Raw genomic sequence first — 25,366 nt, 5'->3', positions numbered from 1 at the left:
TGCAGATTTAATACATTGTTCTTGAAAATACTTCCTCAATTCAGATTTTTTCCATTATGACTGGGTTTTGTACTATGGGTTTTGTACTTCTCTGCAGCACCCCATGCACCCAGCCTCACTTCCACCTAAATAGGAACTATGGATTTAAGGATATCAAGCTCAGATGTTTGATAAAGTAGATGGTTAATAATACTTATGTTCACTATTCAAGAAACTAAAATCCAAATGAGATTTAAGTCACTATTAATTATTTGTGTATTTTCTGACGCATCCAAATAAACACTTATCAAATGCCTACTATGTACCAGGACCTCTCATACAGCCCATGATAATCGGCCATGGGGAAACTGTCTGTTTTGCCTTTGGCCCAGCAAAATAATTACTGCAGTTCCTGATTTAGTAACACTATCTTTGCCAGCAAGAAGTGTGTGATAAACCTGCATCTTCTCTGATCAGACAGACACTGGCATCCATGTGAGATGACACTCCCCACATCTCAAGGTTAGCTCACACTGAGGAGCTAACTCTAAGTTTCCTCTAAGTTTATTCTGCTGTTTGGTTTGTCAGTAAACATGGAGTGGTAGAATGTGTGTGGCAGAGGCTGTGAAAACACAACAGGAGATTTAAATTCATGGTGAATTGAAGTGATGTTTTTTTAATCCAAAGCAATTCCTTTCAAACCCACATCACTGAAGGGCACCAGTGCTGATGAGAAAAACTGCATTGAGACCACTCTCAGTGGACAAATTGTCCTGCACTTAAGCCTGGAAACAAGCACTATGGTAAACAATTCTTTGCTTCAGGATCATAATTCAACCCTGTATTTGTTCCTTTTGAAGACATTTACACCAGCTTTGTTAAAGTACATAGTAATTCTTCGATTATGTGGTGTCACCCTAATGGTTATAATCTTCTTCAGAACTCTTAACAGTTTACAATGGGATGGGAGTGCAGGGATGTACTAGAGACTCCAGGGAAGGTTGAGTTCAGTGATTTGTTGGGCAGGAGGCCTCCATCTTCTTTCTGCAAACATCAGCAGGGGTCAGAGAGCATGCTGGATCAGGGGCAGTGATGATGCTTTGCGGTTGGTTAAGTGACAAGCATTGTTACAAGCATTCCATGTATACTTTCCCAGTTAATCCTCATGATCACTCTGAAAGGGATGTGTTTATCTTCCATTACCGAGGAAGAGAAAGGGAGACATACATAATTTGCTTACTGTCAAATGAGTGGAGACCTTTTGAGGTGTGAAGATGTACCTGTGTACGGGGGGAGCTGTTTCAGCTCATAAATCAAGTGGTTCGATACTGGTAGAAACTTCTCTACCATATCATTATAGAGTATTTATATGTGGTTTTAAACACTTTAAAAGCAATTTTGAAAGGATGTACACTCAATTAGAAAATTTAGAAAATAGTAGATGAGAGACTAAAATGAACACCACCTTTTAAACCTGCCACCTAGAAATAGCCTTTGTTAAGAAACTTTGATTCCTTATGGTCTTGTTTGCTCTTTTATTGACTTAAAGTCTCCCTCTTAAACTAGGAGTAATGCACACTTATTTGTGAAAGGCAGAAATTTGTAAAGAAAAAAGTTCAAATCACCAATAATTCCACAATCCATATATGTTAACATTTGAGGGAATTTTTATGCAAATGAATACATATGTATATATATTCATAAGTGTGTATGTAATTTACATATTTTGTAATAATTTTACATATCCTATATGTAATTTTATATCCTTATAAATTTATTACTATTATCTTGTTAGGGAAATCATCCATTTAAGTCAGAGAACAAAGAAGGGAGGAAGGTAGAGAAAAGACAGGATATGGAGGAAGGGAGAGATATGGGGGGCAGAGACAAAGAAACTAGTCCTATTTGTGCTGTGACTTCTGGCTTTATGGGCCTTAATTATAACAGCAATCATACATCCCCATCTATAATTTTTGTTCTATTTGTCTTTGTGTAACATCACTACCAAAGATTATGTCCATACTGGGAAGATATTTATGTTGCACTTAACAGCACAAAAACAGATTTCAAAGCCTTGTAACCATAGGACACATCCCAATGCCACCAACCTCATTGCCGTATTGTCCCCATCATTAGATCATCATTGGCTACTTGTTGGGTGGCAGTTCTTCAGAATTTATGCCAGACATCTCATTTATCATTACCACCCTCTAAGGTAGGGATGATATTATATTTTGTTTTACAAAGGAGAGATCTGAGAGATTCAGAACGGTTAAGGAAATTCCCCAAGTTCTCATAATTAGACAACAGTTCTGGGTCTCAAACCTAGGTTTTTGGGTTCCTTAGATCATGACTATTGTCTCAGAAATCACACTATCCTAAACATCTTGATCAAAAAACAAATTGAAATTATAGCTGAGGTATTTGCTAAATAGATTGACAATAGTATTATAGGCTACAGAAACATAGAAGTATCACGTTTTAGAAATGAAAAGAGTCTTGGTTGATAGCATAATGTCCTCATATTAAACATGAAGTAAATGGGACACAGAAAGATGAAATTACTTATCTAAGATCACCTAGCAAGTTGCAGACTTTTGCCACGTGACCTCCGGGCCAGCATCAGCATTCTTTAAACTACAGCCATAACATCGAGTGACTGGAAGGATAGAGTTCTGAACTAATAGCACTGAGACTAATTTCCACTTCAACTCTGTCATGAACTTGTCATATCACCTTAGTCATTTACTTAGTCTTTCAAAATCTCAGTTTTGAAAGAAAAAAATTGTTTTTGTTCCTGGTGGAAAGAATAGACATTAGAATAAGTGATACGTAAAGCTAGAAGCACAGGCTTTGAAGCCTCAATGTGGAGTTCAATTCCACCAGTCACTGATATTTTCTTGAATAAATCACTTGACCTCTCCAAACCTTGTATATCTTGTCCTTAAAATAGAAATAATAATAGTCCCTACTTGGGGGTTGATGTGAGGATAAAATGAAATAATCTAAATAAAATGCCTAGCTCATCATCTGTGCTTGATAAATGATAATTATCTGAAGTCCCTTCAGGTTCTAAAATTAAGCATTGCAAATCAGGAAATACTTACTGAATATCTACCATATCCCCAAGGTCATCTACCAAAACTAACTCTGAAATACATACTGCTTACAGAAATTCTTCAGTTCAGCTTCCCTGAATGTTAGGATTTTAATTTGAGAGAGTAATTTTTAGTCCATAGGTTTGTAGAATCAGAGAGTGAGAGAGGGAGAGTAAGCATACATAGAAACCATTTTAGTTTGTGACCTTCACAAGGTTAAATCCCTCAATTAAGTCTGTCCTAGCTCTTTCCCCTCCTTAGAGTTTCTACTTGAAACCTCTTCATTATAAGTGTTGTATCCAGATTTATGGATTGTGTTATGTTCCTAGATCTTTTCTAGTCCAACTTTTTTTCAAGGTAAAAAGAAAGCAGATATTCTATTGTCTTCATACTATTATCAAAGATAAGAATCACAATGCGGTGCTGCTCTTCTCTGATGCTCTTATGACATTCTGCAGTTTGGATACATTTTATAATATGGTACTGCCTTCAAATGGTATTATGCTGCTTTTCTCAATTACAAGAACTATTGGCACAGGATGATGCATTGACCATAACTAATTATTTCTTTCAGCTTTGTCCACAAATATCAAAAGAAAAAACAAAACAAAACAATGCAAGAGTCATTTCTAAGTACATCCTTAAAGAACCAGTTTGTAAAGTTTTGAGTTTTCATGTTTCTTAAGTCTTGAGTTTTCTCTCAAAATATTTCTTGGCAATTCAGACAAACTGGAAAAGTGGCAGGTTCATGAGGCTATACTGACTCCTTAAACAAGGTATACTTCGGAATATTAGACATTTATGAAGAAAAGTCCATTTACTTCTATCAAAGTGACTTACATGTTCACTAAGTAAGATTAAGGGACAGAAAGTTGACAGCTTAATAATATTCCCTCTTCCCAAGCATTTTAAATGTCTTCTCTGACATATGATAATACATTCAAGGTACCTTCTACACAGGTAGGCTCTTTGAGGTGGTGAGAACAGAGATCAACTAAGGAGGTGGGACTAATTTTTCAGAAATAAAGGAGGTCTGAAAGCTCAGGAGGTGACCTCAGTAAGTCATCAGAGAGACAACTTTTCATACAGAATGTCCCTATAAACCACAAGCAGCTCTAACAATGAGTCATTCTCATCCCTCAGCTTGTCTTCTCCCTTAGGCTGATCCTATAGCAACTCAGAATACAAGTTTTATGATTAGTATTCATTCTGTACCAGTTCTGTGTCCTGAGCTTTGTGAGCAACTCTCCCATCTTGACTTCACATGCCCTAAGAGGCAGCTCTTAACAGGGTGGGGTTAAGTGCTCAGTATGCAATCCTGAATGCTCTTTTGGACTGAGTTCTTATCCCAGGAGATTTCATAAGTTAATGTTGTGTCTGTAGTTGACTTCCTCTGGCTCAGGATGTGAATCAGTACATGACTGCATAATTGTGTGGCAAAGTATAATACATATCCCCCTTTAGGTCAAGGATCCTCTCCAGCTACTTCATTGCACAGAAGCGGTATAACAAACAAGTAGATCTATCAAGACTTCTTTCTGTTTAGGGCAAAATGGAAAACACTGTAGCCATGCTTACCAGAAGTACTAGTGTTATTACTACAAATGCTAGCAGGAGGGATGATGTCAGTCACCACCCCCCCCCCCCCCCCCCCCCGCCGCTTGTGTTAAAACCTTTCTCCTTTATGTATGTAAAACTTGCTGATGTTCATTTGTCGCTTTAAATCTTTACCAGAAAATAATGTTCTTTTTTCAATATCCAAGGGGGGAGTTTATGCTTACCTTATACATATAAAGAAGAGGGCGGGGGCTTTTGGAACTATCCAGGTGGTTTACTGTAAGTAACCCATCCTAATTTGAGGAGAGCAGAAGGCAGGAATGGCTCAAACCGCATTTGAAGATAAAGTATTAGTTATAGTAAATAAGCCTCAGGCTGTTATTTTGCAATTTGTTCAACTCTGGTTTAGCACAAAAATCTTTCTGAAAAGAATATATGAATGTTCTTTAAGTATGTAGAATTATTTTTCTTGTTTTCTTATTTTCTTTATTTCTTGAAAGCTTCTATTCCTTTGGATGTCAAATGCACCTAATTAGTATAAGTTGATGTGTGAATCTTATTCAGTTTCTTAAGACGAGAGGGGGAAAGTCTTAGTTGCATGAGATTTAGAGTTGTAAATTTTAAAGTACAGTTAAAAAATAAATCCTCATGAATCTTTTTTTTTTTTAATTTTTTTTTTCAACGTTTATTTATTTTGGGGACAGAGAGAGACAGAGCATGAACGGGGGAGGGGCAGAGAGAGAGGGAGACACAGAATCGGAAACAGGCTCCAGGCTCCGAGCCATCAGCCCAGAGCCCGACGCTGGGCTCGAACTCACGGACCGCGAGATCGTGACCTGGCTGAAGTCGGACGCTTAACCGACTGCGCCACCCAGGCGCCCCTAAATCCTCATGAATCTTAATTAAACTAGAAATTTATTTGTAGAATGATAGGATTGAGGTTTTTTTTTTCTTTTAAAACAACAATCTGTATGATGTAATGGAAAATATCTTGCATATTTAGATGCTAGTTTATATCGTGCCACTATTTCTGTGATATTGGCAAGTGATTTAACATTTCATGTTTTTATTTGAGTTGTTTATCTACAGAATAAGGTATTTTGATGATATGATTTCTGGTTTCTCCAAAAAGATTTGTGAACATATATATGCATACACACACACACACACACACACACACACAATACATATAACTACTATGAATTGGTGTGTCTTTGAATTAGTTTTCCTCTCCTCTTATAAAAAATGCTGTTAAAAGCCATTAAAAATAATTGAATGCATTTAGATTCCTAATCAAGAATATTTAACTTGTAATTGTATATTTTCAGACAATTCATAGGGTTTTGGGGATACATTGAGCCAAATACATGTTGGTATCTTTCTGGTACTCCATGTTTCTTTCCAGTGGGCCTTCTTTATTTACTTACTTAAAAAAAAATATTTTTAAGTAATCTCTACACCAATGTGAGGCTTGAACTCACAATCCTGAGATTAAAAAAATCATATGCTCCACTGACTGAGCCAGCCACCTGCCCCAGTGAACTTTCTTTAAACACTGGGCCTTTTAACTGAGTTTTGAAATGAAGATACTCTTCAGTCTACTGCATCAAGAAATAAGCGTCACCCCTACAAATCCTATCCCAAGTTCCTTTATGACCTTTCTACCCTCATTCCAGAGCTGGTCCTGCACCTGCACAGCTCACAAATGCATAGGAGGCTTTGTAGCAGCTCTGGACAAAGTTTCAAACATTTTGCCAATTTTATCCAGAAGGAAAAATAAAAACAAAAATACAAAAAATTTAGCAATTGTTGTGATCCCTTAGGGGTGAATATGACAGCTGTTTTAACATCTGGGAAGTCACGTCTCTTGTCAACTCAGCAGAAGAACTGTAGACTGCTGAACATATCAGAAAGTGTTCATGAACCAACTGTCTTAGAACTTCTACAAGACAAATTGATCTAACAGCTTTGCTTCTCTAAATAGTTTATAACCTTAACCTGTCAGCGAGTTGAATGTAAGACCTGGGAATGTTTCCAGCTCTCCGTTATTCTGAAATTTCTGCAGGGGTCTCAGATTGGGAATGCTTTAAGGGAATGAAAGATCCTACTTGATAATTAGTATTAGTGATCTGAAAAAAAAAAGTTACAAAATCTCAATTGGATTTGGTGAAAGCTGATTGAAATATTATATGGGCGGCGGGGGTGGGTGGTGCGCAGGGAAGAACTCTTACAGGGCTTTATAGAAGAAAACATTATAAACTAGAAAGCTATACATATAGCTATACATATACGTATACATATAGTTAACCACTGATAAAAGCAATATGAATGGCTTTGTCCCATTTCCGTCCCTGGAACATGATATATTTTCAACAAATATCTAAATACATCTAGGAGACCAATTCATTCAGTTATTCATGCCTTACACATATTTCTTGAGCACCTATTATATCAGCTATCTATTCTATGTCAACCCTGGGTCAAGTGCTGAAATATACATTATCACGCTTCCCCTCATGGAACCTGGTGGGGAGATAATTGTTTACCAATGAATTCCAGGCAAAGCAAATCATATGTGCACATGTCTTTAAGCGAAAGGAACACAATGAGTTGAAAGAGAGAATAGCAGTACAGAAGTGGACAGGCAAAATCAAGCCCAGACTTTGCAAGTCACATTAAGATTAGATTTTATCCTAAACATAGAAGTTTGGAAGGTTTAAACAGAAGAGAGAAGAGGATATGAGTAGATTTTCCTTTATCACAGATAATTCTTACAACTAAATGGAGATTTGGACAGGGGCTTGTGGAACAAGATGGGTAACTGACTTCAGGGATATAAGTTAGGAAGCTGTTGCTGTGGTCAAGAAAAGAGATGATGCTGACGTGAGCAGGTGCAGGGATAGAGATGAGTGAATAGATTTAAATGAGAAAGTAGAATTTATGGGATTTGGCAGTGCATCTGGGTTATGGTGCACAAGGAATGGTCTAAATTATTAAATTTCCCAAATATGGAATAACTTGAAAGAAATATTTTTACTGTGTGTTAGCACAAATGGCTACAGAGTGCTACTAATTTCTTTGACACCTACTTTCATAAATATATGAAATATTTCTATAAAATATCATTTAGTATTTGGCCCTTTCTGAAGCTTGAATAAAAACTGACAGTTTCCACATGATTTAGAAAACAGCCTTGAAAACATTTTAATATGAACTACCTCTTACTCCTGTAGAGTAGACGTTGGTAAATTTTAGCCCATGAGTCAAATTCAGCTCGTGGCCTGTTTTTGTAAATAAAGTTTTATTAAAACACAGACACACCACTTTACATATTATCTGTGGTTGCTTGGAACTCTAATTGCAGCATTGAATAGTTATGATGGAGACTGTATGGCCCACAATGTCTGAAATCTTTACTTTCTGGCCATTTATGGAATATGTTTGCTGATTCCTGCTCCACTAGGACACGAATAGATCTTACAGTATTTCTTTACTTAATTGATTAGAACACTTATTACAGGGTATTTATTTTACAACATAGAATATGAATCATATTGTGGAATTGTGAAATTTTTTAATGTTCAACACAATCCTCATTGCATCAAAGGATTTTAAATGATATGTCTGACATTGAAAATAGATGCTACAAAGGGAAGAAGAATTACATTAGCTGGACCAATTTTTGAAGGTACAATTCCCTTCAAATATCTCAAGCAAAGAATTTGTATAGAATTTGATATTACTTTTGGATGCCAAATTTTGTAAAGAGGTCCATCTATTTCACACTTTGGGATTCAAAGACAGTCTTAAATATGGCAAATTGATATGTTAAAATACATAAGTTAAATCAAATGAATGTTTACAGGTGTGCTGCTTGTGGCACAGTGAATATGATAAAATAAATATACACGCTTCTTTTTCCCACACCCACCTAGCCAAGATTGAGTTATATACTTTTCCATACATTGATAGCAGCTAAAGTCTTTCTTATACTGCCAAGATAGTGCATAGGACATAGGGGAAAAAGAGGGTTATTTTTTAAGTTTTTACGTAATTCCAGTTAACATACAGTGTAATGTGAGTTCAGGTGTACGATTTAGTGACTCCATTCTTCCATACAACAGCTGGTGCTCATCAGGACAAGTGCGCTCCTTAATCCCCATCACCCATTTAGCCCATCCCCCCCGCCCCTCCCCCCCCTAGTCACTATCAGTTTGTTTTCTCTTATTAAGAATCAAACAATCATAGTGGAAAAAGGGAGGCCAACCAAGAAAAAGGGGGATTTAAAAATGTTTCCCTAAAGGCCTCTCATCTTGATTGCTTGTTATAAAACCATTAGCCAATGTCAAATCAATTTCACTGAATTCCTGCAAAACTAAAGTTTAGATTTGAATTAACTTTTCACCAAATGGTTTTCACAAAGCATGAAATTATCTCAGTGCTGAGAATCACGAATTGAAATTATACCCTTGTCAAAATTTTCCTAATTAGTCCTAATTATTCGTGGCAACTGGTTCTTTTTCACTTTGCACAACGGGAGCTATCTGCATTGAAAAAGGGTGATGCTTCTGGTCACCAGTTATTACTGGAAATTTGCTCTGTGAAGATGACCCTTGAGCTAAGAAATTCCTTGTGGAATGTGTTAAACATATCCTTGACAACAACAGCACTGTTAGATACATTCTCAGTGTATCTATGAGATCCATGATAGCATCATTAGAAGTATCATTAGTTGGTAACATGCATCCTATAGACTACACTCTGTAATAACCAATGACCCATTAATAATTTAAAAAAATCATTTTCACAAAGGAGAGAAGGCCTGAGTGTTCACTATAACTATCTTCATTGGTGTTCTTCAATATGCTTGGTGGCTTCATGAAAAAGTGTTCTTTATTTTCACATTATAAAACTAAAATATACCTATATCTATATATTTGCAAAAGGGATGGGATAAATCAGGATGAAAATATTGATTTTAAAATACCAAGTGCAAAAGGTACCAAATTAGACTTTTCTAATTCAAAGATAAAGAATATATACTATGTGTATATTCTTCAAAGATGGCAGATGGATTTCTTCCTCAAACTTGAGTTAATCCCCTCCTATTCCATCAGATCTTAGTATCATTTACTATGTTCTCATTGAAATTCTGAAGAGATTTTTCTACAGTGTTACAAAAGTCTTATTAAGCAAGAGAGTGTTTTCCATATTTCCATTCTTCAGTCATCAAACAGCTATTATAAACCAGCTTTGAAGAAGCAAAAATGAATTCAGATGTGGTTTCTGATATTAGGGACTAACAGTAAGTAAAGAAGGTAGGGGGAGATCAGATCAGGTAGAGGGGACCACATATGGTGTGAGTAAGAAATACAGTGCATACTATTTTGTGCATTGAATAAAACCCATGCTGTTAAGGACTTACAAAGCTCTGTGTCATTGAGCTCACCCCTCCTGACTAATATTACTTTTTTTTTTTTAATTTATTTTTTTTATTTAAAAAAATTTTTTTTTCAATGTTTTATTTATTTTTGGGACAGAGAGAGACAGAGCATGAACGGGGGAGGGGCAGAGAGAGAGGGAGACACAGAATCGGAAACAGACTCCAGGTTCTGAGCCATCAGCCCAGAGCCTGACGCGGGGCTGGAACTCACAGACCGTGAGATCGTGACCTGGCTGAAGTCGGACGCTTAACCGACTGCGCCACCCAGGCACCCCTACTTTTTTTTTTTTGATACAACAAACTAATTTCTATCTCATGACCTTTGTATTAACAGTTCCCTCGGCCTGGAAAAATATTTTTCAGGCTCTTGCAAGGCAGGTTTCTTCTTAAACTTCAAATCTCCCCTTAAGTATCATTTACTCAATGAGACCTATTCCTTTCCCTGGACTAACTCCCACTTCATCATTCTGTTGCCACACCTTCTTCATTCTGTCTCACCTACTATATGCCATGGTTTTATTTGGGTACTCACTTATTATATTTTTGCCACTCAACTTTATTATTTTATTTTTTTTTAATGTTTGCTTATTTTTGAGAGAGAATGAATGAGCATAGGAGGTGTAGAGAGGGGGGCGGGGACAGAGAATCCGAAGTGGGCTCTACATTGAGCAGACAGCCTGATGCAGGGCTCAAACTCAAGAACTGTGAGATCATGACCTGAGCTGAAATTGGACACTCGACCAAGTGAGCTGCCCTCCCCACTAGACTTTAAATGCCATTCTATCAGTATGTCTCTTTGATTCATAATTGTGCTCCCAGAGCCTAACACAATGCCTGGGTCATTGTGGAAGCATAATAAATACTTGCCAGTGTGTATTCTTAAACTATAGTGGACAAAATACAGTGAGAAGACAAATCCTATGGACCATAAAGATCTTACTGGCAGACTTTAAAGTCAGTCCTCAGAGCAATGGGAAGCCATGGATGGCTTAAAGCTGGAGAGTTACACTCTTAAGTTTCACAAACCCTCCTTCTTCTCTTCAAGTTATAAATATATACATTGTTTGGTTGATTGACTGTTAGAAGTCTTCCATGGGCTTTCAGTGAAGAATTGCTACTCACTTATGTATGCCTCTATTATAAATTTTTTTTATTACTACAATTATTTTTCTTAGATATGTTACCATTAGATTCTGAGTGAAGACCATTTTATTCTCTGTGATTCACAGTGTCTGGTAAAGAGTAGGTGCACAATAAATATTTATAAGATGATGGTTGAATATAATAGAATTGATATACATATGGGAGTGGGTGGATAGGACTACGAGGTTGGGCTAAGTTGCCCAGGACAATAGATTTTAGAACTTCTGGTACTGGCATAGCATTTTTAACCATTTGTATTCGCTGCCCACAGAAAACAAAATCATTTACTCTATCATTTCTGTGCCAGTATGTCTTCCCTAACTCTCATCAGTATGTAATGATATTTCCAAGATCTTTGGATGAGGTAGGATCACTTCACTCAAATCCACTGCTGGTATTAGACTCTGGTTTCTGACCTCTGTTTTGAGGAAGGCAAAGTCCTCTCCATTTCCATAGGTACCTGTGACTTAGCCTACTTGTGTGCTACAGTAGCATAACCAGAAACTAGCCCAACTTTGCATGGGTCAGAGTTGCTAAGATTCATGAAGATAGTCTCATAAGGTGAGAGTGGGGACTGGTAGGCTATTTGGTTAGCTCAGTAGAGTCCATCGTTTCTCTCACACAGTTGATAGCACAAAGACATGCTTTGTTGGTGGTGACTTATGGTACATATATATGTACAGAAAGCCTTAGCAAAAGTAAATCATTTGGATATGGGTTAAACCTTATTATTTTTGTTTATTTATTTTTGATAATGGGTTAAATCTTAAATATCACGAAAATGTATTAGGAACTCAATATTTTAATTTTCTTTCTCTGATCAGCATTTTAAAAATTCATTGAATTATTTATTTTCAATGTTTATTTTATTTAAATAGGAAGCCAGCCAAAGATGTTCATATTGATGTTTAGGAGAAATACTTCTAATGACCTATTCTCTTCAGCAATCCAAAGAAGAATGTACTTTTTAAAATTAATGCTGTCCTCCCCCCTATGATCAGAAGCCATAATCATTTAAGGAGTGAGGCTAATTTTATTTCCTTTTTGTTTGTCTGTTTGTTTTATAGGTTGTATTTACCACATTCAGCCCCAGGGGAATTACAGTCATGCAAACCTTAAAAACAATTCCAGCATGACTTTTAAGGACAAATTCTACCCACTTTCATTATTGAAAGTGAACAGTATTCTTCCTCCTTTAAATTGTTCTTGGAGGAAAAAAAAACACAAACATGCTTCTATGGTGAGTTTTTTGACATAATTTGCAAAATGTTGGCATTTTGGATTAGGACAATTATGTCTTGTCCTTGATTATGTTAACTCTATCTCTGTGTAACTGTATTCACAGAGCCATGATGACTGGAATAACAAAATAACATTTTATCTCAGGATTTTAAGTCATTAAAGCCCTCTTTTCCCTAAATAAACACATTATTTCTAGCTATAGAGATGAACAATAATCAGCTAAATTAATAGAAAGAAAGAAAGAAAGAAAGAAAGAAAGAAAGAAAGAAAGAAAATAATACCTCTAGGCACAAAGCATCAGGATTTGATAATGTGGTTGATGCACAGCTAAAGGAAAGGTTATTTCTGCCATCCTGGAAATAAGTATCAGTTTAGAAAATGCTTAAGACATAATTAATTCTGAAATAAGGCTTGCCCTGATCAATTCATTACTAGAGGTACAAAAATCAGTCTGTATACTGGAGGATGAGTCAGAAAGCATAATGCTATGTACATGAATTTGTGGTACTGGTCCCATAAAGACTTTTTCAGAGTGAAACTAGTTTCTTCTCTGTGCCAAAAATCTCTTAAGGAAGGAGGGAACAAGTCCCATGAAAAATAGGTCTCTATTTCCCACTCACAAAAGGTACCAAGTGTGGTTAAGATATCTCTATTTATACCTGGACCTCATGAGATGCCTCTGGCTGCCCAAATGATAGACTGTGTCATACATTCATCTGGTTCAGTGGCCACGGAAGCTTGACAAACTTCTTGACACTCTTTCTTTCTCTAAAAGGGTAGGTAGCATCTATTGTAGAATCTCAGATAATATCCTGGGAGATTTGTGGGTAGAGACGCTTTCCTTTTTGACCATTACAACTTTAGTACTCATGTGACTCTGTAATGACAAGGAATAAAAATACATATAAGTTGCTTATTTGTGTGAATTAATTTATTTCATGGTCAGTGGTAATTATGTGGTATATTTTCCTTTCACCCATAACTGACAGGGATTTGAAGTTTGCAAATTACCCTTCTAGTCAGAAAATTAAGCTATGTTACCAAAAACTAAAATGTACTATGAAATATTTCAAGGACCATCATATTATAATGATTTGAAGCAAACTTTATTTTCTGATACTTGGTTTTCTTTATGGGAATACAGCAAAAGGGAAAATGTCTGAGTTTATACCCAGTAAAAAAAAATCAAGAATCGGTTAAAAATCCAATGTCCTAGGGGCACCTGGGTGGCGCAGTCGGTTGAGCGTCCGACTTCAGCCAGGTCACGATCTCGTGGTCCGTGGGTTCGAGCCCCGCGTCGGGCTCTGGGCTGATGGCTCAGAGCCTGGAGCCTGTTTCGGATTCTGTGTCTCCCTCTCTCTCTGCCCCTCCCCCGTTCATGCTCTGTCTCTCTCTGTCCCAAAAATAAATAAACGTTGAAAAAAAAAATTAAAAAAAAAATCCAATGTCCTAGCCAAGCCCTGAAATAAATGATAAAGCATCATTGGTGATCTTTAGAGCACCTGAGAATTCATCAGTCATGTTCTTGGATAATGAAAAGCGGGGGAAAGATTTTGAGCCACTTTAAAGGTGTTAGTTGTGATAACTACATCATTTTCTTATCATGATAATCCGAAAAGCTCCTTTCATGAACTATACCAGTAGGATGCTGGACATTCAAAAAATGTTTGCTATTTTATCCTAATCCAGTTGAGTGAACCCAATTATTAATCCACCTGGGATGGGACAAGATTTTACACAACTAAAAAAAACCCAAACTTTTCAAGAATATCACGTTTCATATCTGATATCTAAAACCCTTACTGGAGTATGAGTATGGAGTAGGAGTAGGACAAGAATAAAAATAATTAACTCTGAAACATTTACTCTGTGATAGGCAATCTTATACGCATTTTATACATATTAACGTCTAATAGTGTTATGGAGTGCCACATTCCAGTTTTACTGATGATTGAAGAGTAGAGGTGCTCTCTGTATATAATTGCCCAAAGTCCTACAGCCAGTAAATGGAAGAGCCAGGATCCAAACAAAAGTTTTCTTCAGTGCTCATGCTCTTAACCGCTATGGTCTACTTCCTAGAATTAAGAAAATGGTCCCTGATTGTCAGAAACAATTACATGAGTTATGTAAATGGTCTCTTCTGTGGTTCACTTAAGATACACATTCTGTAGTTCTTCCTTCCAAGACTGTTTGTTGGGTTTTATGAATAAGAAGGGTTTGCCTACATTTAAAGAAAAAAATCATGTGACAGTTGTTAAAACGGTAAGGAAGACTTTGTTCAAATCTATCACAATACGGGGGAGAGATCAGGCTCAAATCCAGATAACAGGAAGACAGCTGGGAGCTTATAGACAGCAGGGTGAGAGGCTCAGTGGATGGAAAATGACTAAGAGGAGAACTTAAGCTTGGGAGGATACTTTCTGAATTGAACAAGATTCTTGCTAAAAGTAGGCTAAGGATTTAGACATCGAAGGTGAGGGTGAGACAAAAACATTAATTCTGAAAAGATAGAGGCACTCCTATGTTTATTGGAGCGTTATCTACAATAGCCCAACTATGGAAGTGTCCATCAGCTGATGAATGGATAAAGAAGAGGTGGTGTGTGTGTGTGTGTATGTATATATATATATAATATATATATATATATATATATATATATATTATATATATATATATATAATGTGTGTGTGTAATGGAATATTACTCAGTTATAAAAAAGAATGAAATCTTGCCATTTGCAGGGATATGAATGGAGCTAGAGAGTAAAATGCCAAGTGAAATAAGTCAGAGAAACACAAATACCATGTGATTTCACATACGTGGAACTTAAGAACCAAAACAAATGAGCAAAGAGAAAGAGAGGTAAACCAAGGAACAGACTCTTGACTGCAGAGAACAAACTGATAGTCACCAGAGGGCAGGTGGGAGGGGAGATGGGGGAAATAGGTGATGGGGGTTAAGAGGGCACTTACTCTGATGAGCACCGGATGTTGTATGGAAGTGTGGAATCACTATACTGCACACCTGAAACTAATATTACACTGTATGTTAACTGGAATATCAATAAAAACTTAAAGACTAAGCCTCAGTTTATTCATGTGTAAAATGAAGCTAAAATGTAGAAAGACTTTATAGGGGGGCACCTAGGTGGCTCATTCAGTTAGGCAGCCAACTCTTGATTTTGGCTTAGGTCATGATCTCCTGGTCTGTGAGTCTGAGCTCCGCATCAGGCTCTGCACTATGCGGAGCCTGCTTGGGATTCTCTCCCTCCCTCTTTCTCTGCCCCTCCTCTGCTCAGGCTGTCTCTCTCAAAATAAATAATTAAATTTGATCAAAAAGAAATAAAGAATTCACAGGAATTCTGTGAGGACTAAATAAGATAATGTATAGAAATAATTTAGCGACGATGCCTCACATACAGTAAGACTTTCATGATCCTTAACCATCTCCGTTAACATTCTCATCATGACCTATAAAGTCATTTGGTAGGTGTTCCTCAGATGGTTGTCAGTCTTCAAACTGTTACTAGTCCATGAGAAGTACCAAAATTGAGAGTAAGCACTTAAATAATTTTATGGCACTTTGCCAGAGTAATTTTGTGTCTATTGAATCCAATGACAAAGGGCTATGTTTTACACACTTCTAGCTTTTTATTTCATTTTTCTAGTAATCTGTATTTACTGTGTTTTACAAAAATATCCATCAGTGGTGGATTTGAAAGGGAAGACAAAGGAACCATTTTCCTTTACCATAAATGGCTTGAGACTAGAGGTAGAAATTAGGGACCCACTTGCATACTAATTTCCCAGTAGGTCAAGAATGTGGTAGCCTGTGTTTAAAAGCCACAGTGGCACAGCTAAAGTCTAGCCTGCCCTTGTCCATCATATTTTTTTTTCTTCTCTCTTTACAGTGTTTTATTTTTATACAGAATGTCTATATGTACACAGGGTGGACTGTTAACGGTGTTTCTTAATTTTTAAAAATTAATTATTCAAGAGGTGCCCCGACGGCTCCGTTGGTTAAGTGTCTGGCTCTTGTTTTCAGCTCAGGTCTTGATTTCGGGAGGTGAGTTCAAACCCTGCGTGGGGCTCTGCACTGACAGTGTGGAGCCTCCTTGGGAGTCTCTGTCTCCTCTCTTCTGCCCCTCCCCTGTTCATGAGCTTTCTCTGTCTCTCTCTCGAAAGTAAATAAACATTAAAAATCTAATTATTCAAGAACTTAGGGGCCTGCCAAACACATATACAATCATAATGACGGTAACAAGAATCATGGACTATTTGGTGAGATAGTACTAGGTATCTTTCACTGTTAATCTGGCTCATGCTACACACTATTTCACAAACTTACACTCATTTGGTGGAGTGCATTTAGGGCAAAGAAATTATAGCTTTTTATATCTTAGGCAGATGAGTGAAGATAATTGAGAAATGATTTAAACTCTACCTACACACAGTCATTAAAAATGAAATTCTGAATCAATCCACTGTTATTTTTGTCTCCAGAGCACTGAGTTTGCCTTTTTTCCCCCCTTTACTTAATCAACTGGTAGTTATGGTATCCTGTAAGCACTGTCTTAATAACTTGTTCACGAGTATAAGTAATCTGAACTGCATATTGATTACATTTCAATTATAATAAAATGAGATTCTAAGAAATCTAAGGGGAGGGTACTCTGAATTATACCAATTAAGGATTTTAGTGAACCTAGGGGATTTTAGATACTCTGTCTTCCTTCTTTTCTCCTGAGTGATTGATGTTATTTGTAATTTGGAAACAAAACAAAGGGGATATGTTTTTTTAATGTGCAATAAACTACAATTTTACTTGTACTAAATTATCTCCTTTCAAGAAAGTCCTTTTTTTTTTTTCCTTCCTACTGTGAGCTTATGGTTTTTCTTATATGGTTCTTTAATGTCTTTACAGTTTGCATTTTCTTAACAGATCTTTTCTGACACAAACCTGAAAACACCTTTTGATCTGAGATTCATAATTATCTATTGAAGCTTCTTAGTCCCCTTTTCAAAGCTCAGCAGTTTCTAACAGGAAACAGTAAGGAGCAATATATTTAGTAGAAAGATTCAAAGTCCTTGATGAATTTAGTGTGATCTTAAACATTTAACGAAGCGTTTGTGTTTGACTGTCCTTTTATGCCACCTGGGAATAAGGTTGGTTGGTCGTATTGATTTCGCTAGTGGCTTTGTGTGAAAATGACATGAGATAATGGATATAAAATCATTGTAGACATGTATTAAATGTATTCAAAATGCAGAATACTAATATTACCAAAGAGTCTCTGGGGATATATATATTTTTTTTCTTCTAAGGAATATATAAATCAATGCTAGGTAAGCAATGTAAGTTTTCATGACCTTGTGTCCTATAAGCCATACATTATTAGGGAGCAAGTTTGGATATCTGCTGTCATGACACTTTTACAGCCTTGAAACTTCTGCCATCTTTTGCCTCAGTCCTTGTCCCTAAGGCTGTAATCTGGGACCTCTTTTAAAATCAACCCTCCCTCTGCCTCTCCCCTACCCCACCCCCTTATTTGGGGAGGTAAGGGGAATACTCTTATTTATTACGAAAATTCAGATTAAAGAAAGTGAAAAATCCCATTTGGGAATCGGTGATTGCTGAAAATTTGCTTACATTTGACCAGGTGGGTGCCAATTAATGTCTTGGCAAGAGCATTAGTTTACCTTGGGGTAAGGGTATTACTTCAGAGAACCATTCATTTGAGGAGGAATGGAGACATTTGGGACAGGGAATAAACTCCTTTGGAAGTTTCTTTGGAATGGAAATTATCTTCTTTAATTTGGTCCTGAATGCACTTTAATCCATTGGTTCATCCAGTGTGTGTTAGGTCATGTTCTATGCCCTAGAAAATAGAGCAACAACAAAATCCCCTGCCTTCATGGAGCTTTGTTCCAGGTGGAGAACATAGACATTAAATAAGATATATTGTTATAAGATGGAGATGAATGCAATGTAGACAAAAAATCAAGCAAAGTAATGGGCACAGGATGTGGGAGTGGGGCAGTGGAGGAGGATTACAATTATTAAATTACATGCGTAGAAAAGGGTACATTTTAAACACATGGAGCTGAAAAATAAGGGAAGAGAAATGTATTTCGGAAGTATTCCTGGCAAACATAAGCCTGAGTGGAAATGTTCTGAGGTAAGAATGTGCCTTGTACCTCTCAGAAACAGCCAGGAGACCAGTGGTCTGGAGCAGGAGCGAGGGAGAGAGTAAAAGAAAAGAAGTAAGGGGGTCGAAGGAAAGCAAATAGTGTAGGGAGTTAAAGGCAGAGATGAACAGGAGGTTGACTAGGGAGTGCTCTGAGGAACAAAACCTGAAGGAAGTGAGAGAAGTAGGATTTAGCAAAGGAAGAAGTGGAACCATGATGTAACTGATTGCAATAGAAACTCTGAAAATCATGTGAGGAGGTTTGGGGCTGAGTGGATCCTTCAGAGTTGTTGCAAATTGAGGCAAGGAGGCTACACCTTTGTACTCAAGCATTAACCAGCCATTAGATGGGAGCTGCTTCTGGGAAGGGAGTCCAATCTTGGGAGAGGCTACTTGCTTTGGCCAAGGACAATTACTGGAAAGACACTCAGCCAATAAGTTCTTAGCAGCCCACATTCCCAGCGACTGGGGAAATAAATGTCCTTTTATTGCATGAGAATAGATATCTGGGTGACACCTTTGGCATTCAGTTCATGGAGGTATTGGTGATTTTTTGAACAAAGTGTTGAAATTAACTTACTTTTCTCATAAGCCTCATTCTGGATCTGTTTTAATATATAAGACATTAGGAATAGAAATAGAAGGACACCTGTAGAGGTCATTACAATAATCAGGGCAAGAGAGATGGTGGTTTGGATAAACATACTAGTAATAGAAATGCTAAGAAATGGTAAGAAACCAAGCATATTTTGATGTAGAACCAGTAGAATTTGAAGATAGGGCAAATGAATGGAAGTGTGATGGATAATTCCAAGGCTTATAAAGCAACTCAAATGATGGAATTGCCATTATTTGAATATGAGAAGACTATAGAAGCATCACAATTTAGAAGGAAGTCCGGGAACCCTATCTGGGACATTTGGGTAGAACATGCAGGTACAGATGTAAAGAATACAGTTCTATATGTGAGTTCAGAAAATAGGTCAGGGCTGATCATAATTATTTGCAGGAAGTGAAAACTTTTTGCTGCTAAGCTGAGGAAATTGGGGTCTTTATTTAGCTACTCTATAATTTAAAAACCTTCATGAGTTTCCCATTAAGTAGTTCCAGTTAAATATTTTCGCTGGAAGTTCTTAATAATTTTGAGTCAGCTGTTTAAATAATTTTAGTGAATTATCTCAAATATAAGGAAAATTATGGAGAATATTACCAGCACCTGTGCCTATCACCCAATTTTTAACAAATCTTATATTTTGCCATTTTAAATTTAGCTTTCACATTTGCTTTTTATTCTTGTTCTCTCTTTATAGCTACAGTTGGTTCTGTCTTTGTGTGTTTTCCCAATGTTTTCTTTTTTACTCCAAAGGTAGTCACTGTTTTGGATTTGTTGTTTATCTTCTTCACAAATATTTTTATCATTTTATCATTTGGAACAAAATATATAAACATTTTAATACTTATTTATATATAAAATGTGTAGTATAATAATATATTCTCCACATTATTACACTTTCTTTGAATAGTATCACAGTATGTTTTCAATCGACACCTTTATTTACTTAAAACTGCTTTTTTAAGACTTATCTAGGCCAGTAGGTAATGATATAGGTAGGCGTAGGTATCAATAAAGATTTAGGTCATTTGCATTGATGTTTATGGTACTCCATTGTAAGGCTTTATCACAACATATTTATCCATTTTCCTGTGATGGATATTTGGGCTTTTTCTAATTTTTCACTATTAAAAACAATGACGTGAAAAATATTTTTCATACATCTTCCTGACTGTTCTTGGATTTTTTTCAGGAGTTCATGCTTAAGAAAGGAATTGCCTGTTTTTACTTTTTTGAGGAAACTCCACACTGTTTTCCAGAGTGGCTGCACCACCAAAGGATACAGGAGTGCTGATGCACAGGGGCACATGTACCCCAAAGTTAATAGCAGCACTTTTAACAATAGCTAAATTATGGAAAGAGCCTAAATGTCCATCAACTGATGAATGGACAAAGATGTGGTTTATATATACAATGGAATACTACTTGGCAATGAGAAAGAATGAAATCTGGCCATTGGCAGCAGTGTGTATGCAACTGGAGGGTATTATGCTAAGTGAAATAAGCCAGGCAGGGAAAGACAGGTACCCTATGTTTTCACTCATATGTGGATCTTGAGAAACTTAACAGAAGACCATGGGGGAGGGGAAGGGGAAAAAATAGTTACAGAGAGGGAGGGAGGCAAACCATAAGAGACTCTTAGGGAATGAGAACAAACTAAGAGTGGATGGGGGGTGGGGGACAGGGGAAAGCAGGTGATGAGCAGGGAGGAGGGCATCTATTGGGATGAGCACTGGGTGTTGTATGGAAACCAATTTGACAATAAATTATATTTTAAAAAAAGGAGAAAGGAATTGCCTGTAGATGGAAGTTCTGTATCTTCTGCTCTACATAATATTGCTAGAATACTTTTTAGTAATAGTTATACCAATTTATACTCCTCCCCAGGAGAGAATGAGAATTCAAGTTCCTCTGTTTTGGGCAACACTTGGCATTTTCAGATTTAAGAAAAAAAACTGGAAGACGTTTGTTCATGATATATTATTTATATTTTTATTTCTTAGACTTCTAGTGAAATAGAGTGTATGTTCATTTTTCTTGGTCATTTGTGTTTTCTCCTATGTGAATTGTCTATTGATATTCTTTGCCTATTTTATTTATTTATTATTGATTTATAGGCTATGATGGAGAGTGAAGTTTGTATATTTTAAACAGAAAACAATGTCAGTCTTGTGTATTGCTAATATTATCTCAAAACTGATTATAGTTTTTTTATTTATTATAATAAAAGTTTTATTTTTGCATAATCATTTTTAGTGTATCAATCTTTACTCCTGTAGTTTATACTTTTTATGTCTTTCTAAGTCATTCTCAGTGTTCTGGCCATTAAATGTGTTCCTATATTTTCCTTTGAAAAGAATTTTTTTGTTATTACCTGTAGATGTTTAATATGTCTGGAAATTATTTTGTGTACCATTTAGAGTACAGACCCTGAGGCACCTGAATGGCTCAGTTGGTTAAGTGGCCGACTTTGGCTCAGGTCATGATCTCGTACCTCATGGGTTCAAGCTCTGCATCAGCCTCTGTGCTGACAGCTGAGAACCTAAAGCCTGCTTCAGATTCTGTGTCTTCTCTGCCTCTCTCTTCCTCTCCCCCTCTTGCGCTCTGTCTCTGTCTCTCTCAAAAATAAATAAACATTAACAAAATCTTTTAATAAAATAAGAGTACAGATCCATATGAGTAATTATGCCAGCATCATTTATTAAATAGTGCTGCCTCTCAATAATATTATATTATATTATATTATATTATATTATATTAAGAAAATATCAAATAAAAATATCGCTAACACATTCTTGAGGTTTTCTTTTCTGTGATTGCTAGTCTAGTTACTGGTCAATTTGTCTCTCTGCTAATATCATTTTGTATTTTAATTAAAATGAAATCATTGTTGTACTATATGCTAACTAATTTGGATGTAAATTTTAAAAAATAATAAAAAAAAAAGAATTTACCAAAGGGATACAGGAGTGCTGATGCATAGGGGCACTTGTACCCCAATGTTTATAGCAGCACTTTCAACAATAGCCAAATTATGGAAAGAGCCTAAATGTCCATCAACTGATGAATGGATAAAGAAATTGTGGTTTATATACACAATGGAGTACTACGTGGCAATGCGAAAGAATGAAATATGGCCTTTTGTAGCAATGTGGATGGAACTGGAGAGTGTTATGCTAAGTGAAATAAGTCATACAGAGAATGACAGATACCATATGTTTTCACTTCTATGTGGATCCTGAGAAACTTAACAGAAACCCATGGGGGAGGGGAAGCAAAAAAAAAAAAAAAGTTTAGAGAGGGAGGAAGCCAAAGCATAAGAGACTCTTAAAAACTGAGAACAAACTGAGGGTTGATGGGGGGTGGGAGGGAGGGGACAGTAGGTGATGGGTATTGATGAGGGCACCTGTTGGGATGAGCACTGGGTGTTATATGGAAACCAATTTGACAATAAATTTCGTATTTAAAAAAATCATTCACCATTTAAAAAGAGAATATATATAATAAAACATTTAAAAAATAAACTTTTCATTTTGAAATAAAAAAATAAAATAAAATGATGTTCTAAGTGCTGATATATAGTAAATTTTCTCCTCCACCCTTATTCTTCAAAATTGCCTTTATCATTATTGGTCTTGTGGTGCTAGATAGTCAGGTAAATAGGTCACTGGTTAGATAGATTCATCAAGATACATGAAATACCCTATTTTGATTTTAATATAATTTGCATTGATTTAATTAAATAATTTAATTAAGAAAGTAACTTTAATATTTTCCAATTTTCTGTGTAAAAGCTTGTGCATTTTTTGTTAGGTTTATTCCTGGGTACCTTATTTTTATTGTTTTTGGTGTGAATGTGAATGTAATTTTTTTATTAAAAGCCATCACCACAGCCCTAGGCAGCAATTAATAACCACACTTCCAAAAACCTTTCTTACATTATAATTGGATGTTTATAAGTCTGTCTTCTAGTAGATTATAAACTCTGTGGGTGCCGTATATGTCGTATGTCTTCAATAAATGTTAGGTGGGTTGGGGAGAACTGAATGACTGTATTTCAATTCCTCTTGTGTATCATTAAGAAGTCCTTTGTGTGGGGCGCCTGGATGGCTCAGTCGCTTAAGCGGTGGACTTTGGCTCAGGTCATGATCTCTCGGTCCGTGAGTTGGAGCCCTGCGTCGGGCTCTGTGCTGACAGCTCAGAGCCTGGAGCCTGTTTCGGATTCTGTGTCTCCCTCTCTCTGGCTCTCCCCTGTTCATGCTCTGTCTCTCCCTGTCTCAAAAATAAATAAAACGTTAAAAAAAAAATTAAAAAAAAAAAAAAAAGAAGTCCTTTGTGGTCCATTTCTCTCTGCTGTTACCTAATCTACCAAATGAGATTGGGGAGAAATTAAAGCTCTCAGTGTCTGTGATGGGCTATAGATTCTTTTGCCTCTGCACCGTGGACTTGACTGGCAGAACTGAAGAGTAGTAGATGGGTCTCTTCTGCAACACTTGGGATTTACTGCTTGAAACTTATTCAGGTCTCCCGTTCTGCAGCACGAATAGTTAACTGCAGCCTTGATGGATTCCTTAAGGTCACTTATCCTTTCTGAGATGAAAATGTTTAGAGGTAGCTACCCTGCCAATCAAGCACAAGCTTTGAAATGGAAGTGATCTGAACTTGACCATGCAAACACTAAATCTTTAGATGTTTCTCCAAATCTTTTCCACAAGTGGATTGCTTCCAGATTTATTCTGCACTGCCTCTGTTTCAAGTAACCTCTGGAGAGGTCTGTCTACCTGTCAGGTAGAGCGTTTTGAGTCATGAATTCTCCTTCTAGAGCAAGGATAACATTAACAAATAGAAGAAAAACCCCATAGTGAAGAGAGATTTGAATTTGCAATTTAAATAAAATTGTAAGAACAGACATTGATTTATTCTTAATGTCCTTTCAAGGTTGGACAAAGACCTTCTCAGATTTGAGGATTTTTGATTTTTATGGTGCCTTTGCACTATGAATAAAATATTTTTTTTTGTAGTACAAGCAGAAATGCACTGTTTGTAAAGAGACTACTTACTGAGATCTCACAGCACTTTATTTAAAATAAGCCTTTTGTTTTTCTCTCACTCGTTCCTGTCTCAGGAAGGTCAAGTTGCCACTCACATGTTTGCAGTTGATATCACTTGGTCTGAGAGTTTTTCACTAATCCTCTCCCTGATGAATTTAATTTGAATATTCTTCATTTTATTCTTCCATTTCACTGAAAGATATAATTAAAAGTGCTCTGATGCAGATAAGGAAAGGCAGTCATAGTACAGAAATTCTCTCCCCAAATGCCAGTATTCCCTTTTTTAACCAAGATGGAAGAGGAAAATATTAAGATCATTATGGTGTGTGAGCCTGAAGCTAAAGATATCTCTATTTTCTTTAGATAGTATAATATACTTATCCTAGGGAGTAGATCAACTTCTTATGGGTAACATAAAAAGTTTTCAACAATAAAAATCCTATCAATATCATAATAAGAATTACAAGTATCAGTGGACACATCCATTTCAGGAAGTATCTACATTATCTCACTTAATACACACAATTTTTTTTTATTTTTTAGATAGCTGTTATTACTATCATTTTATAAATGAGAAAACTGAGACATAAAAAAGCCTTCCTAAGATGCCTTCCTAAGATTGCATATCCAGAAATAGGAGATTTAGTCATCAAACTGATGCTTTTCTGGCTTTAAAGGTAATACTTTTAATTATTGCACTGCACTTCCCTTCCTCATTAAAGTAGTGGTAAGACTATGTAGAAAAGGAACACAAAGTATATGACTGTGTTTGATATCACAGATAACAGAAAATATCATAAAGTAATACTTTTTCTATAAAATAATTAGAACAATTCAGACTCATTTAAATTTGTTTGTTTTTGCAGAACCTGACATCCAAATATATATTGAGTACAAGATAAAATGCATTTGGGTGCTATTATGGTCAGATTGGCATTTTCCATTGACAGTATCCTAAAACCTACTTAAGAAAGAATATTCTGTGTGTTAATCATTTGAAATTTTTTTGACCCGTGTGCCTTCTTTGGAATCTACCTCCTCTCTTCTCTCCTG

The sequence above is a fragment of the Prionailurus viverrinus genome, chromosome D2, assembly GCF_022837055.1.
Source record: "Prionailurus viverrinus isolate Anna chromosome D2, UM_Priviv_1.0, whole genome shotgun sequence".
Lineage (NCBI taxonomy): Eukaryota > Metazoa > Chordata > Mammalia > Carnivora > Felidae > Prionailurus > Prionailurus viverrinus.
This window is presented reverse-complemented; position numbering follows the sequence as displayed.